We start from the raw sequence: 12,184 nt of genomic DNA, 5'->3' as shown, positions 1-12,184 counted from the left end.
GAGGCAGTGCAAAGTGCTTCGGAGAAGGAATAACTGCATATGATATACTTTGTTCATCCCATGCACAATTTGCTGTAACATTCAATGTCAAGGTGCTCTTTATAGAATGTTGTAAGTACAACTGCAAATATGTGCTATATCTTTTTAATCTTGATTTTTATTGTCTTTAAACATAGTAGAGTTCTGAGAATTTCATCAGGGATCTGTGTCCTGTTTAAAACGTGTTCTTGAAGGATTTTAGTAGATATTGGAGATTTCCAAGTCCAAGATACCGAGATGGTTCACCAAAATCCACACTGAATATATGCAATAGATTATAGCCTTGTTGATGATTCAGAAACACAGTAAAAGATAGCTAGTTAACAGTAAATTCTGCAAGGGGTGTAACAAAAATCAAAATAACTACTTTGATTAGCTATTAATATTAATTGAGTAGGAATTTTTTTTTTTTTTGAGCTCTTGGTAAACAAAGCTACCAAAGTCCTGACATTTTTTATCACCTTCCATAAAATTGTTATTCAGATAACATGGATTGAGTTCCCATTATGTGCAACACACTATGAAGATACAAACCTGAATTAATTTAATATGGATTTGAGGCTGCATTTTCTTTCAGGTGATAAGCTGATGTAATACTGTAAGATGAGAATGAATTTTAACTATTTGCTCTAGAATTGAGATAGCAGTCAATCCAAATATTGTGACATTTAGCTAATATATAATAATTTGCGTATTTATATATTAAAAGTCAAGCAGTATGATGACAAAGCAAAATATATCTTTGAATAAGCAGAAATAAAACTTGAAGTACATTCCACTTTAATAACTCATCACAAAATACTGAAATTAACAAATATAAAAATGATATGTTTTATTTATGCTACACACAGGTCAATAAAGTTGAATTAACATAAAAATCATTTAGTGTACAACTTTTAAAAATTAGAATAAATGCTGCACTCCATGTAGGACATTATTGTAACAAATGCTTATAGTTGAAATACATGCGGAGAACTCATCAAAGTAAAGTTAATTACTATATGTAAATTTTATTTCAAGTTTCTTTTATAGATTTTGATATTCTTTTAATAATTTGAAACCTCTAAAGGGAAAATATATAATAGGTAAAATGGTTTTGATTTTATTAGTATGAATTTTTCTCTTTCATCTTATAAACAAAAATTTCATTTATTTTCTGACTCCCTTGTGCAGCAGGTAAGAATTATTGCTGTTGTAATTCAGATGACGGATGGAGAAGCACAGGGGTTACGGCAAAGGCTCCTGATACAACCACTGGCAGATTCACTGCGAGGGTAGGTATTCAGGAGTTAACTTTGTTCGAAACCTTAGGGCAAAAGATATGACTCTCTATCTCTTTTTCTACTCATGGATTTTCCAGAGTTTTAAAGGGAAATTCTACAATTATATTTGAAAGGAATTTTTTGGAATTAGCAAATGTATAATGTATAATATTTGAAAAAATTAAAATTTCAGAATATACGTGTGCTTTCACCTTTGTTAAATCAGAACGAAGCATTTAAATTAATGGGATGGCAAGATCTGTATGGATAAAAGGAAAGGATGGAAACTAGGGCATCCTGGACTCTTAGTCCAAGATCCATCTGATTTCTTCTCTTGCCACGTTACAAAAGTTGGCCTTCATACGACCGTCTTAACTGTTTCGATTCAATTCAAGAGTATATTTTCAAGCACTACAGTATAATTTTAGCTGCGATCTCAGCTAGAAAATGAGGCAAGCATAATATTTTAGATTTTTTTTAACATTCTTTAAAAAAGCTGTCAATAGGATCAAAACAACATTTTACTAATTTGTTTAATCCGGGACTGCTAAAATTGACGTATAAATGTTCTTATCTCGGTAAGAGTTTGAAGAACATAATGGAATATGTGAGCTATCTAAATATGTGAATATCTGAAACTTGCAGTAATAGAAGACATATAAAAATTCATGGTGACTATGTATCTCTAATTTTTCTAAGTGGTTTAAGAAATTGAGACAGGATAATTTTCTTTTGGACAAAGAATAAATTAAATTACATCATTTTTCATTTTGACAAATGCTTATTTTTCATAAAATGTTAACAATAAAAATTACATGATGTCAGACCTTACATCAGCTATTGAGAGCTCATTTTTAATTAAAATTATCATGAGCTACAAGTGAAGTGAAAATTAGTGAGTTGGAAAATTGAGGTGACAAACTCTCCAGAAATGCTTATGAAGGGATAACTAAAAGGAAAATGTGAGAAAAATAATTAAAGTTACGAAGGATGGGATTAGAAGGAACAGTTTCTCTCTAATAGAATCATTTGAAGAAAAGAATACTAAAAATGCAGAAGAGACTGCATTCATGGAAATAATATCAGGAATCCCATCCCAGAAGTAAAGGAAGACAATGTCAATGTCATAGTTTGTGTTCCCCCAAAAACAGCACCCGAGACTAAGACTTCGGTTCAGGTGATTCCAGAAGTCACAGTGAAGGAGGGAATGAAGTGATTCCAGAAGTCGGAGTGAAGGAGCAAATGAAGTGAGATCGAGCGGGAGAAAATGGGTTGTTGCTGAGCAACTAGGGCTCATTCCTGCCAGGAATCCTGCAGAACAGGATTCAGATTTGCCTCTCCTAAGGAAAGAAAATTAGGACATTTATCCACTGACTCCAAGGCTTACTTTCTACGGTTTAACTCCTCACACTCTGGCTGCCTTATACCACCTCAGCAAGCTGTTTCCCTCCTTCAGAAAAGCCGAGAGGCCTAACAGGTGCTGAGGTGAGATTCTGCCAGCATGTGGGGTGACTGTTCACCACAGCTGGTACTACAATGGAGGGAAGCTGTGCACATAAAGAATTATATCTAACTCACCTTACGCTAAAAAGCAATGGCTCATGGAACTCTAGGAAGAAAACCAGAAATTACTTGCACTAGATACATGCTAATGAAATTTTGAAGTGTCAGTGAGAAGCTCCCAGAAAGAAAACAAATTAGATCCCATAAAAGGTTAGGATGTATGATCAACATCAGGTTTCCCCATAACAACACTGAAAACAGTGATAAAACCATGTGACTAAATTGCTGCAAATATTCTACACCACCATTTAAATGCATGAGCATTAACTAAAGAGACTCTAGGCATTCAAGGTCTCAGAAAATTTAGTGTACCTAGGACAAACCTGAAGGAAACAAACTTGATTCACAAATAAAGGCTTAAAAAATAAACAGGAGACATGAGTGTTTGGGAAACACTGGTAAAACATAGAAGACACGTTAAGATTTTAAACTTAGCTGGAGAGTGAACATGGAATTGATAAGTTTCAACGCTGAAGAGAAAAAAAAAAAAGTAGAAACATTGTCCCCAAAATACACATAAATATTAGAATATAACACAAATAAATTTAACTTTCTAAATTTAAAAATTGCTAATATTGAGTGATTTACCTTTATTGAAAGAACACATATTGCACACACGCATACACTCACATGCACACAACCATGCACACACAAACGCACAGTTTAAAGAATACCAATAAAATGAGCGCCTGTGATCTCCACTCCCAGACTAAGAAATAGAAGCTCTGATTTTGATCATCCGTCTTCCTTCCAGTAATCAAAGCCATGAACTCTTAATTCTTTGTTTTCCTACAGTTTTACCATGTATGTCTCGTCTCTCCTTATAAATCTACCTGTAAATTTTTTATCTTTGTGTACTTTATGTAAATGGACTCCTTTATTTTTATGTGGTTTGATTTTTTTAATTTAATATTACATTTTGAGAATCAATCATGCTTATCCATATAGCTTTAGTTTGTTCATTTTTACTGCTATATAGTACTTTGTTATATGAACATGTGGTAATTTAATTTAATCGTTTACTCTACTATTCTATTAATGGAAACTGAGGAAGCTGTTTTATTTTTTTTTATTGTGATCAAAGAAGCTATGACTATTTCATACCTGCCTTTCATTACCCGTGTGCAGTTTTTCCTGGGGATTTTTACCACAGAGTGTGCATAGATCCAACCTTAAAGTCTTTTACAGTATGATTTTTAAACTCTTTTGCAGTATGATTATGCAGACTTACACTCCAAAACCAGTAGAGTATAAAGAGTATCCCTTACAGTACATCCCAGTCCTCTGTATATAGTGGGGTTTTTTTGTTTGTTTTTTAGGAAAAGCATTTTGTAAATTTTTGCGCAGACAAGGTAATCAGTATTTTCCATTATGGTTTGTGCCCTTCACATTTGATTTAAGAAATCTTTCTTTCCAAAAGAGTAGAAAAAACACTTGTATTACATCTTCTAAACATATTTTGTCTGCTTGCTATTGCCACGATACCACGTAATCTTAAAACTGTTAGCAACTTTTGTTCTTTATTTTTTCAAGAAAGTCCTGGCTATTCTTTGAGCTTTGTCCTTTCATAGGAATTTTAGAATCAGTTTACTGAGTCCTAAAAAACTACTGTTTATGTTTTGATTATGATTGCGTTGCCTCTGTACATCAATTTGGGAAGAACTGACAACTTCACAGCATTGAGTCTTGCAGTTTAAATCACAGTAAATCTCTCCCTTTACTTCTGCCTGCTTTTATGCCTTTTAGCAAAGTTTATCCTCTGTAGGTAAAATTTTTCATTAAGAGTCTGCATATGTTGGATAATGTGTAGTGTAGCTATTGTGATTCCCACTTTTAAATTACATTAAAAGGGACTGTTGCTTGCGTATAAAACAATGATTGTCTTGTATATTGATCTTCTACCCAGAAAAATTAACTTATATATTATTTCTAAAATGTCCCTGTGGTTTCTTTTTTTTTTCCTACACAATCACATGGTATAAAAATAATATTGCTTTAATTTATTTATTTTCAATCAATGTTCTTCCTTTTTCCATCTTAGTGACTAGGGCATCTACCACAATGTTGACTAGAAGTGGTGACGGTGCATGTGATATTAAAACGACTGCTTTAAATACTTGCCATTAAATATTATATTTGCTTCATTCTTTGTGACATCTTCCATTGGGCCTTTCTCTTGTAACTTTCTAATAACTTATTGTAACTGCAAATGAATAAATAATTTTTACTATAACATTTTGAAATAATAACATTTTGTTTTTTTCTGTTTGTTTTTTTTTTTATTCATTAATGGAGGGCAACCCATCTCTGTCAGAATTACATTTTATTTTTAGTAATACTGTATTCATTTCAGTAATACTGTACTATGTATTAGTGACTAGGATGATAAATAATTTTTTTTCTCCTGCTACCACTGTCCTTGTAAGGCTTCAGGATTAAGGTTTTTCATAGCCTTATAAAATAAGGCTACAAAAACTTATATCCTTTGAATGCTTGTCAAAATAGTATAAACTGAATCAGCTGTGTTGTCTTGGTAATCCTCTATAATCAATAATCCCAGACTCTCAATGGCCAACAACGGCAAACATCTCTTTTTCTGCTGATAGACACAGGCCAAGTGTGGTTCAATTGAACTCAGCTGGGACCAGCTGAGCTTAGCTTCACGCTGACATAGCATATAGGTCTGCTCCACATGTGTCCTTTTCCTGGGACGAGTGACTACCCAGGGGAGAGTGTTCTTTTCATGAAGGAATTCAGAAGTACAAGAGGACAATCTCAAACTGCTGAAGTGCATTTAAGCCTCCCCTGGCATCATGTCTGCTAACATTTATTGATCAAAGCAAATCACATGGCTAAACTCAAAGTCAGTGTGAAAGGACCATTCTCTACCTACCCTTCTAGGACGTCCACAAGAGCTACTGGCAGGGTTGTGAATGTATAATCCTATGACAGAGGAGTGATAAATCAGAAAAAGAATTCAGCATACCACAAGAATATGGAAAGTAATTTGGAATTGACATATATATGCAAATATATTATATATGTTTATGTATACATACATGTCCATATATATTCTTTTGGGAAGGTTGTCTCAGATAGTAGGGGAGAGGGGCTATGTTAAATCAGCCACCTGTTACTCCATCTTAGTCAAATGCAGATTCCACTATTTCTTTTATTTTGCATTTTCCTCACCTTTGGATCCCCTTTTGCATTACACATATTTTCTTATTCCTTAATGTGTTATTCTTTTTTTACCCAGAGGCAATACCAGAATCTTAGTTTATAAAAACCTCTCTTTCCATATACAAAACAAATTAAACCTAGAATCCAAAGAGAAATAAAGATAAAGATAGAATAGAATTATCCTCTAACAGGGTTGTGATAGTGAATGTATGCACCTTGTTTTTTTACTACAAGGGTTATTTAGCATAATTTGGAAACTGTCATAGTAGGTAGTCTACAAAAATGAGCATTTTCATCAAGCAAAGTGAAAGTCACTTTGTGGTCCAAATATTCCTGTTTTTGTCTTATTTATACTCTTCTAGAGTATTCCTTAACCCCAAATTCCATCATTCAAAAAGATTTATTTCACTCCAGTCAACAACTCCTATTTTTATACTTTGATGTTTTTATTAACTGTTTAGTAGTATATGCCAAGAACTTACTCGTATCAACCTGCCAATGGAACAAGAATGGTCAGAGGAGCACAGCCTGCAGTATGAAACTATAAGCCAAATATCGCCTGGCAATGAAAGCCAACTAGATCGTGTAGACCAATGAACATTTCCTGGGGAGTACTAGGGAAGAATTTCAAGCATAGGTAGCAGAGTGGAATCATGGTAGAAAGTGGCTAAATGAAATATAACTTTCTGTTTTTTTTTTTTAAGTCTATTTTACTGTCTACAAAAGAAATTTGTGTTCTTCATAAAACAGGAGGAAAATGCTTAAGTCACCTGCTTCCATTTGTCTTGCTTATAGGAAAGGAGAAGGGAGTAACTTTTATTGGCCCTAGCTAGTTTGCTTAATTGGTCAGTTAGATCTCTAGTTATCAATGCTTGAAATATATATGCACATACATATTTCAAGCATATATGTACACACACACACACACACATATGTATGCTGTTATAATTATTCTTACAGGACAGGAATGGGGAGAAATGAGGGAATATATCAGTGTTTCCTTGACATGCTATTCAAAAGCCTTTCGGCTACAGCTCACTGTCTGGTCCAAAGCCACTCCCACATTTTTAGGTATTTGTTAGAGCAACAGCCTACTTCTAGGTACCCAAATCTGTATGCATTATCTATTATTACATAACAAATCATCACAAAATTTAGCAGTTAAAAACAACAAATATTTTTTATCTCAGACCGTCTGTGGGTCAAGAGTGCATATGTGACTTAGCTGGGGCCTGTGGTCATGATCTCTCAAAAACCTGTAATACAGTTGTTGGTTGGAAGTGCAGCCATCCAAAGGCTGGAATGAGAATAATCTACCCCCAAGCCCACTTGCGTGAATGATGACAGGTCTTAGTTCCTTGCCACATGGGCCTTTCTATATGGTAGTTCATGGTATGGCCACTGACCTGACCCAGAGCAAGTAAGGTAGAGAGTGAGAAAAAACAAGCAAGATGGAATTCATGGTCATTTAACATAATTCTGAAGTGACATTCCATCACTTTTGCAGTGATCCATTTGCTAGAAGTGAGTCATTATTTTCAGTCCACACTCAAGGGGAGAGAATTGCAAGGATGTCACAAGCAGGAGGCAAGGATCGTTGAGCTCTATCTCCAAGGCTGCCTAACACAGCATTACTATTAAGAAAAGGACTCTGTGGGCAGTTTGATTGAATTGGCTTCTGCAATTTTCCAGCAGTGAAACTACGGTCAAGTCAATTAAGACCTGCTGCTTCAGGTTCTTCATTTGTGAAATGAGGAAGTTTAAAATAATCAATATGTGTAAAGTACTTAGAGTCATGTCTAGCATAGATTATGTGTTTATTAAAAGCAAAAGAAGATAATACTACAAGAATTAAGTATGAGAAAAGAATAAACACTATATGAATAAAATATTTCTTATGGGAAGAACCTAAATTTTTAGGTCTAAAGGTAAACCGGAAAGGTTTTATGAGAACAGCCCGATGGCTACCTATGCATGTTGGTGTTCTGACTCATATCAACCCTATGTACAACAGAAACACTGCTTCGTCCTGCACCAGCCTAGCGGTCACGGCTAAGTTTGAGCCCATTGTTGCATCTACTACATCAATCCATCGTGTTCACGGCCTTCTTCTTTTTCACTGACCCTCTACTTTACCAAACATGAAGTCCTTTTCCAGGGACTGAAACCTCCTGATAACATGTCTGAAATACATTAGAAGAAGTCTAGCCATCCTCTCTTCTATGGAGCGTTCTGGCTGCATTTCTTCCAAGACAGATTTATTCTTCTGGCAGTCCATGGTATATTCGGTATTCTTCATGAACCCCATAATTCAAAGGCATCAATTGTTCTTAGGTCTTCCCTATTCATTGTCCAGCTTTCTCATGCATATGAGGTGACTGAAAATACCTTGGCTTGGGTCAGGCACAACTTAGTCCTCAGAGCAACGTCTTTGAATTTTAACGCTATAAACAGGTGTTTTGCAGCAGATTCGCCCAATCCAATGCATTGTTTGATTTCTTGACTGTTCTTTCTATGGGTGTCGACTGTGGATCCAAGTAAAAGTAAATCCCTGACAACTTCAGTATTTTCTCCTTTTATGATCATTTTGCTTATTGGTCCAGTTGCAAGGATTTTGTGTGTGTGCGTGTGTTGAGTTGTAATCCATACTGAAAGCTGTGGCCTTTGATCTTTATTAGTAAGTGCTTCAAGTCCTCTTCACTTTCAGCAAGCGATGTTGTGTCATCTGCATATGACAGATTGTTAATGAGTCTTTCTCCAATCCTCATGCCGTGTTCTTCATATAGCCTGGCTTCTAGGGTTATTTGCTCAGCATACAGATTGAATCAGTATGGTGAAAGGACACAACCCTGACACACAATATTTCTGTTATTAAATCATGCAGCATATCCTTGTTCTGTTTGAAAGACTGCCTGTTGGTCTATGTACAGGTTCCACTTGAGAACAATTAAGTGTTCTGGAATTCCCATTCTTCACACTGTTACCCATAATTTGTTATGATCCACACTGTCGAATGCCTTTGAGTAGTCAATAAAACACAGGTAAACGTCTTCCTGATATTCTCTGCTTTCAGCTAAGATCCACCTGAAATCAGCAGTAATATCCCTCATTCCGTGTCCCCTTCTGCATCCAACTTGAATTTCTGGAAGTTTCCTGTTGATGTACTGCTGCAACCTTGGAAACTCTATGGAGCAGTTCTACTCTGTCCTATAGGGTCGCTATGAGTCGGAATCGACTCGACCAACGGCAGTGGGTTTGGGTTTTTGTGTGTGTGTGATATTAATGATATTGTTTGATAATTTCCACATTCTGTTGGAACACTTTTCTTTGGAATAGGCACTAATGTAGATCTCTTCCAGTCAGTTGACTGGTACATATCTTCCAATTTTCTTGGCATACATGAGTTAGTGCTTCCAAAGTTTCATCCATTGGATTAAACATTACAATTGGTATTCAGTCAATTCCTGGAAACTTAACCTTCACCAATGCCTTAAATGCAGCTTGGACTTCTTCCTTCAATACCATTGGTTCTTAAACTTATGCTATCTCCTGACATGACTGAACATTGAACAACGCTTTTTGGTACAGTGGCCATGTTATTCCTTCCGTCTTCTTTTGTTGCATTCTGTGGTGTTAAATATTTTGCCCATAGAATCCTTCCATATGCCAATTTGAGGCTTGAATCTTTTTTTTTTTCTTCAGCTCATTCAGTTTGAGAAATTTGAACCTCTTCTTTTGGATTTTTAACTCCAGGTCTTTTCTCTTTGTGAAATGAGAAAGTTTAATACTTTGTTTTGTGTTTTTGAGCCACCCTTTGAAATCTTTTGTTCAGCTCTTTTATTTCATCATTTGCTTTAGGTATTCTACCTTCAAGAGTAAGTTTTAGAGTCTCTTCTGATAGTTATTTTGAGCTTTTCTTTCTTTTAATATCCTGTTGTTTTCTTCATGTGTGATGTCATTGATATTATTCCACAACTTGTCTGGCCTTCAGTCACTAGTGTTCAATATGTCAAATATATTCTTGAGATGGTCTCTAAATTCAGGTGGGATATACTTTGGCTCTGTGAACTTGTTTCAATTTTATTCAGCTTTAACTTGACCTTGCATATGAGTAGTTGATGATCTGTTGTGTAGCTGGCCACTGGCCGTGTTTTGACTGATGATATTGAGCTTCTCCATCGTCTCTTTCCATAGATCTAGTCAGTTTGACTCCTGTGTATTCAAACTGGTGAGGTCCCTGTGAATAGTTGCAAGTTACATTGTTGAAAAAGGTATTTCCAATGACTAGGTCTTTGGTTTTGCAAAATTCTATGTTGCAATCTTCAGTATTATTTCTATCACCAAGGCCATATTTTCCAACTACTTCTTCTTTCAGCTATACATCCGTCTTGCTTCTGTCAGTTTGTCATAATGTAGTGGCTTGGATGTTGCTTTGATGCTGGAAAATATGCCACCAATATTCAAATAACACCAGGGTTATCCATGGTGGATAGGTTTTAGCTGACCTTTCAGACTAAAGCAAACTGAGAAGTACCTGTGGTCTACTCATGAAAGAATTAGCCAGTTAAAACCCTATGAATAACAGTATAACATTGTGTGACATAGTATGGTAAGATGAATCCCCCAGATTGGAAAGCACTCAAAAGGCAACTAGGGAAGAATTGTCTCCTCAAAGTAGAGTCTACCGTAGTGATGTGGATGAAGTCAAGGTTTCGGGACCTACGATTGCTGACTTGGCATGATTCAAAATAAGAAGAAACAGCTGCAAACATCCATTAATCATCAGAACCTGGAACGCATGAAGTATGGATCTAGGAAAATCAGAAATCACCAAAAATGAAATGGAAACCATAAACATCAACATCCTAGGCATTAGTGAGCTGAAACGGACAGTTATTGGCCATTTTGAATAAAACAATCATGTGGTCTATTATGCCAAGAATGACAACTTGAAGAGGAATGGAGTTGCATTCATCGTCAAAAATGACATTTTAAGATCTATCCTGAAGTACAATGCTGTCGATGATAGAATAACATCCATACACCTGCAAGGAAGACCAGTTAATATGACTATTATTCAAACTTACACACCAACCACTAAGGCCAAAGATGAAGAAATTGAAGATTTTTACCAACTTCTGCAGTCTGAAACTGATCGAACATGCAATCAGCATGCACTGATAATTACTGATGATTGGAATGCAAAAGTTGGAAACAAAGGAAAGGATAGGTAGATGGAAAATATGGCTTTGGCAACAGAAATGATGCCAGAGTTCACATGGTAGAATTTTGCAAGAAGAATGACTTCTTCATTGCTAACATGTTTTTTCAACCAAATAAACAGCAACTCTACACCTGGACCTTTCCATATGGATTACACTGGAATCAAATGGACTACATCTGTGGAAAAACACAATGGAAAAGCTTAATATCCATCATCACAGCAAGGCCAGGGGCCAACTGTGGAACAGACCATCAATTGCTCATACGCAAGTTCAAGTTAAGGCTGAAGAAAATTAGAACAAGTCCATGAGAGTCAGCATATGACCTTGTGTGTACTTCACCTGAATTTAGAGACCATCTGAAGAACAGATTTGACATGTGGGAACACTAATGACTGAAGACCAGATGAGTCGTGGAATGACATTAAGAACATCATACATAAAGAAAGCAAGAGTTCACTAAAAAGACAGAAAAGAAAGAAAAGATCACAATCTATGTCAGAAGATACTCTGAGACTTCCTCTTGAACATCGAGCAGCTAAAGCAAACAGAAGAAATGATGAAGTGAAAGAGCTGAACAGAAAATTTCAAAGGGCAGCTCAAGAAGACAAAGTAAACCATTATAATTATAATGACATGTGCAAAGTTAGAAAAGCAAAAGGGAAGAACACACTCAGCACTTTTAAAAGGTGAGAGAACTGGAGGAAAAATTCAAGCCTTAAGTTGCAACCCTGAAGGATCCTATGGGGAAAATATTATATGATGCATGAAGCATCAAAAGAAGATGAAAGGAATACGTAGAACCACTATACCAAAATGAATTGGTCACTGTTCAACCATTTCAGGAGGTAGCATATAATCAGGAACCGGTGGTACAGAATGGAGAAGATCCAAGCTGCAGTGGAGGAATTGGTG

This window comes from Elephas maximus, chromosome 21 (genome assembly GCF_024166365.1).
Source record: "Elephas maximus indicus isolate mEleMax1 chromosome 21, mEleMax1 primary haplotype, whole genome shotgun sequence".
NCBI lineage: Eukaryota > Metazoa > Chordata > Mammalia > Proboscidea > Elephantidae > Elephas > Elephas maximus.
Note: the sequence above shows the minus strand (reverse complement) of the source record.